We start from the raw sequence: 6,000 nt of genomic DNA, 5'->3' as shown, positions 1-6,000 counted from the left end.
ATGCTTTTGGAAGCCCTTGTCAAGAAACTCCAATGGACTTTCATATGAACATTTGAAAATTGCCTTGTTCTGACTTTTTTCTAGCTCCCTGTCTAGAACTTGTAATGCTAATTACTCTTGCCTTCACATCTGTTGCCCATGTGGAGAGACCTAGTTACATACCTCTTTCCCAAATGTCTTTCTCACCAATTTTCCAACATGCTCCTTCCAAGTCCCAGATCATTCAGCCCAATAGTTGGCTACAGTCCATGAATCAGTATATAATTACACATCTGGCCATTTATTCCTCAAAGAAAATGTACAATCATGTGCACTGCCTGAAGTTCTGACCACTGGGAAGATTTTCCTTTAACAATGTCCTTCATAGTTGTCCCAGAAAGGGCTGTAATGCTGCAACTGTTCACTTCTGGGTGGTGCCTGCATATCATGCAGAACCATCCGTGAACCAAGCCCTAGTCTTCTCTTCATCGGTCAACCAATTATAGGGCACACCCCATGAAGCCATGGATGCTTGCTTAGAGACAGAAGGCATTGTAACAGGAGTAGGAACCATAGATATTTGGGCAACTTCTTCATGTAACTTGCTTGTACCTTCAGAACTGGCTTGGGCCTGATCACACGTATACCATTTCCATTTGATGATGGATTACAGATGGCTTTGTGGGTCAGATAATACCCAGCTCATAATGCGATGCTCAAGGTCACATGGTAACTTGGTGGCCCAGTGTCAAATGTTCAATTTCCATTAAAAACCAATAGCAGGCTAGCTCTCAAAGGGAGAATAGTTGTTTACAGATGATGGGAGGGCCTTTCTCAAAAATCCAAAGGATTTCCAATTGTGATTCACTTATGGAGGCCTACCAAAGGCCCACTGACACCTCAAGTACCATTGGGTCTGCTAGATCATATGGCCCAAATGGCAGAGCAGCCTGGCCTGGACCTGTTGAAAATCCCTATCCTGTTCTGGGCCCCACTCAAAGCTAGCTGCTTTCTAAGCCATTTGGAACATGGGTCGGAGTAGCATACCCAAGTGAGGAATGTGCTGCTTCCAGAACCCAAATAGGTCCACTAAGCCTTCTTTCTTGATAGTGAAAGGGGCCAGGTGCAACAACTTATCCTTTACCTTAGAAGGAACATCTCTGCATGTTCCACACTATTGGACTCAGAAATTTCGCTGAGGTAGAAGGCCCTTGAATTTTGCTTGGATTTTTTTCCCCAATCTCTGATGCATATATGCTTTAAACAAAAAGTTTAGACTCATTGCTATCTCTAGTTCACTGAATCCAATCAACATGTCATCAATATAGTGGACCACCGTGTTACTTTGTGGAAGAGATTAGGTGATCAAGAGCCCTTCAAACTAAGTTATGACGCGGGGCTGGAGAATTAATACGCCCTTGCAGTAGGACTGAGAAAAGCATTTGATAAATCAACAAGTACATATTAGGTACAAGGAGATGTGCTAATCTACTCAAGTAAGGAAACCATATCAGGCACTGCATCTGCAATTGGAGTCACTTCTTGATTTAGTTTGCAATAGTAAACTGTCATGCTCCATGATCTGTTTCTTCCATGAGCTGTTTCCTTCTTCCATGTTCTTTTATCTGAGCTTCTACCAGACAGTGCTGCCCACATTTAGGGTGGACCTTCCCACTTCAAACAATCTGATTAAGGAAGTAGCTCACCCTAGTGTCCAGCAGCATGCGGTTTAGTTGATTCCAGATACAGTCAAATTGGCAACCAAGATTAGCCATTACGTGGTATATAAAACAGCCAAGCTAACCAGGTAAGAACAGGAATTTGCTTGTAAACTTCTTAGCCCTATAAGTAGTCACACTTTTATACTAATGCTTCTAATTTTAACAGTCTGAATTGTGGGTAAGAATGGCTTCTTAAAAAGCCTCCACCAGCTGGGCATAGTGGCCCATGCCTTTAATCCCAGCACTCCGGAGGCAGGGCAGGCGGAGCTCTGTGAGTTCAAGCCCAGCCTGGTCTACATAGTGAGTTTCAGGACAGCTGGGGCTACAGGGAGACCCTGTCTCAAAAAAAGACCAAAAAATAAATTAATTAATGAACCCCCACCTATTCCAGGGAAGGAACAAGACCACCCCAGGGGTAGGCAAGGGGAGGAAAAAATGCTAAGTGGAAATTTATAAATCCAATTACTAGAGGCAGGTCTTGCCATTGCTGCTCAGCAGGGTCCAATCATCACTCTGGAGGGTGTAGTTTGCTTTCACTTATTCACCTGCTGCAAAGAAACTACTCTTGTAGGGGTGGTGGTGGCACACGCCTGTAATCCCAGCACTTGGAAGGCTCTATGAGTTCAAGGCCACCTTGGTCTATAAAGTGAGTTCCAGGCCAGCTTGGGCTACAGGGAGACCCTGTCTGAAAAAAAGACAAAAAAAAAAAAAAAAAAAAAAAAAAAAAAAAAAAAAAAAGAGAAAAAAAAAAACAACTCTCGCCCTTCCTGTGGCTTTTTTTTTTTTTTTTTTTTTTTGAACTCTTCTCCGTCAGGAGCACAAGACCAAGACTGACGTCACTGGAATTCAGGAGGAAGCATCTCCCCAGAACATATATGACTACATAGGGAGTTGTCCATAATGTATTTTAGAAGTAGATAAATAAGTTGTAGAGCAATATTTATGCTACAGATTTTTTTTTTAATTAAACGGGGGTCTCCCTGTAGCCCTAGGCCTAGCTGGAGCTGGCCTGAAGCTCAATATATAGACTAGACTGGCCTTGAACTCACAGAGATTCAACTGCCTCTGCCTCCTGAGTGCTAAGATTAAAGGCATGTGCCACCATACCTGGCTTAGATTTTGTTTTTAAAAATCTTCAAACGAGAGCCAGGCATAGTGGCACATACTTTTAGTCCCAGCACTCAGGAGGCAGAGGTAGAGGCAGGAGGATCTCTGTGAGTTTGAGGCCAACCTGGTCTATGTTGTGAGTTTCAGGCCATCTGAGGCTACAGAGAGACCCTGTGTCAAAACAAAACCAAAAACAGTTCAATGAGTTTGTATTTAGCTGGAAAATGTACACATGTACATTAGACTCTTGTATGAACTAAATATGTTCAAGAAAGTTTCACATTCTTTTATTTATGCACTTCCATTTTAGCTATTTATTTTCTAGGCTTGTCATTTACTTATGCCATCTCCTACCACCAACAAACACACAGAAAATCAATATAATAATTATTCAACACAAGAGAAGGTGAGCATATGGTCTCATACTCTTTTCTGGTTCACCTGCAAAGTAATGGACAAAACCATGCTGAGGTCTCCTCATGTCTGCATGAAAGTTCAGGTTCTGTTAACTCATCTTGATATCCAGTCAGAAGCAAATTCACATGAGGGCTATAGAAGAATAAATCTTAAATGCATTCTTTCTTACACCTCTCCTTTTAATTTTTTAATTTTTATTTATTATTTTTTATGGTGAAAAACTGTATTTAGAATTAGACTACTGGACTGCTTAGATCATCCCAATTTTTTTGGCAACATCCAAAGTTATTTATTATTTATTTTATGTGTGTGAGTGAGTGTATTGCCTGCATGTGTTTAAGTGCACCCATCTCATGCAATGTACACGGAGGCCAGAAGAGGGCATCGGAGCCCCTGAAACTGATAGTTGTTAGCTGCCATATGAGTGCTGAGAATTGAACCTGGGTCCTCTGCAAGAGCAGCCTGTGCTCTTAACCACTGCGTCATCTCTCTAGCCCCACATCTCTCCTTTTTTAAAATTTATTTTTTTGCCAGGTGTGGTGGTATATACTTTTAGTCTCAGGACTTGGGAGGCAGAGACAGGCAAATCTCTGTGAGATCAAGGCCAGCCTAGTCTATATAACGAGTGCCAGGGCAGTCAGCTGAGGCTACAGGGAAATGCTCAAAAAGACCAAAAAACATACTTGTAATTTTTAAAATTATGTGTATGGCATGGTGGCACATGCCTTTAATTCCAGCACTCAGGAGGCAGAGACAGGCAGATCTCTGTGAATTCAAGGCCAGCCTGGTCTATATAGTCCAGGCCTGCCAGGGACCCTGTCTCAAAAAGACCAAAAAAAAAAAAAAATTATGTGTATTGAGGAGGTGGGTAATGTGCATGTGAATGCAGGTATCCACAGAGGTGAAAAAAAAAAATCCTCTGGAGATGGAGTTATAAGCAGTTATGAGTCATCCACTGTGAGTTCTGGGAATTGAACTCTGGTCCTCTAAAAAACCAGAAAATGTTGTCAATCACTGAGTCATCTCTTCACTCCCAAATTCCATATTTTAAAATAACAATATAGCAAATAAACAAACATCACAACCTGATGCATTTTTACAGTTCTGCCACTGTGTGGTGTTGATGGAATGAGAAAATCAGCTCGATCATTTCAAATATATTCAAAATTTTAAGTTATGGTTAAAATGTCAAATCTCAAATAAATCATATATTCACTAAGTAAAAGAATAGTTTCTTTGAAGTTAATATCAGAAAGCAGTGGCATCCTGAGGGTGGTAGGAAGTCTATGAGTGTGTTGTGACTCTAGCCTCTTGACTTGGAGCTGTTGACATTGGAGCAGTGTTTAACTGGGGAATTAAACAGCTCAGCAGTGCGGGAATCACTTCTGTGATATCATCTATGTTCTGCTGCCAGTAAGTGTTCTGAAAATACTCTGTTCTGGAAAAGCCATGTCTCAATGAGAGAAGTCAGTTTGCCAAAATAATTCTCATCAACTCCTGCCCCCGCAAGCAAGCTAAGCATGCAAACCAGACAGATGCAAACAGTATTTTCTGCAAAGAGGCATTTCTGATAATTCAGGCCAAAAGGGTATGTGTGTGACTCTCCTTCCCATTATTATACTAAAATACCTGCAATAAGTAGCATATAAAGAGAAAAAGGTTATTTTGGCTCATAGTTTTAGATTTTCTAGTCCATGACTGGGCTTTGAGTCTCTGGGCATATTGAGTGGCAGTGGCATGGGGTGGGGGCTGCAGGACAATGGCCAAGAAGCAAAAGGAAGGAACCATGATTCCACAGTCCACTTTGAAAACACACCACGCTCCCCAATGTCCTAAGGACCGCTCAGTGAACTTTACCTCCTAAAGGTGTTCTCTCCCTCTGCTGCCCCTCTCCTACCTCCTTGCCTCCTCCCTCTACCCCTTTCCCTTTTCTTCTTCCTTATCTTCCTTTCTTTTTCTTTTTTTCTTGAAAGGAAATTAGAATGCCAGAACTGCTTCCATAAAGTTTTCATTTGAAGCCTGGCATGGTCCACACTCATAATCCCAGCACTTGGGAGGGAGGTGAAGGCAAGAAGGTCCAGAGTCCAAGGCTATTCCTAACTACATGAGCCTCTGTCTTGGAAAAAAATAATGTTTCATTTGAAAACTGATGTTAGAGCCTAAAAACCCAGGATAAAGACAAAATCTTACCAAGTTAAAAAAAATCTGTGTAATAACATCTTCATTCCCATGATGTAAAGAAAATTTCCTACCAGACTATAAAAGATCAAAAACTAGTTTGAAAATATCCCAACCAACCCCTCAAAACAATTCTTTAAATGACATCTTATGGTTAATTAAACCATTATTCTTGCCTTAGAAGGTTCCCAGGGGGCTGGAGAGATGGCTCAGTAGTTAAGAGCACTGGTTCCTCTTACAAAGACCCAGGTTCAGTTCCCTGTACCAAAGTGGCAGCTAACAATCATCCATGACTCCTGTTCCAAGGGATCTGATGCCCTCTCTGTCCTTGACGTGCACTACATGCACGTGGTCCACTTACATACATGAAGGCAAAAACACTCCTACACATAAAAATAAAAATAAATATTTTTTTAAAATGGATCCCTAAAAAAAAAGAAAAAGGATCCCTAAACTGGGCATGGTGGTGGTGCACACCTTTAATCCCAGCACTTGGGAGGCAGAGGCAGGCAGATCTTTGTGAGTTCCAGGCCAGCCTGGTCTACATAATGAGTTCCAGGACAGCTGGAGTTACAAGGAGACCCTGTCTCAAAAAAAG

Source organism: Nannospalax galili, unplaced genomic scaffold (genome assembly GCF_000622305.1).
Source record: "Nannospalax galili isolate Female #2095 unplaced genomic scaffold, S.galili_v1.0 scaffold700, whole genome shotgun sequence".
NCBI lineage: Eukaryota > Metazoa > Chordata > Mammalia > Rodentia > Spalacidae > Nannospalax > Nannospalax galili.
This window is presented reverse-complemented; position numbering follows the sequence as displayed.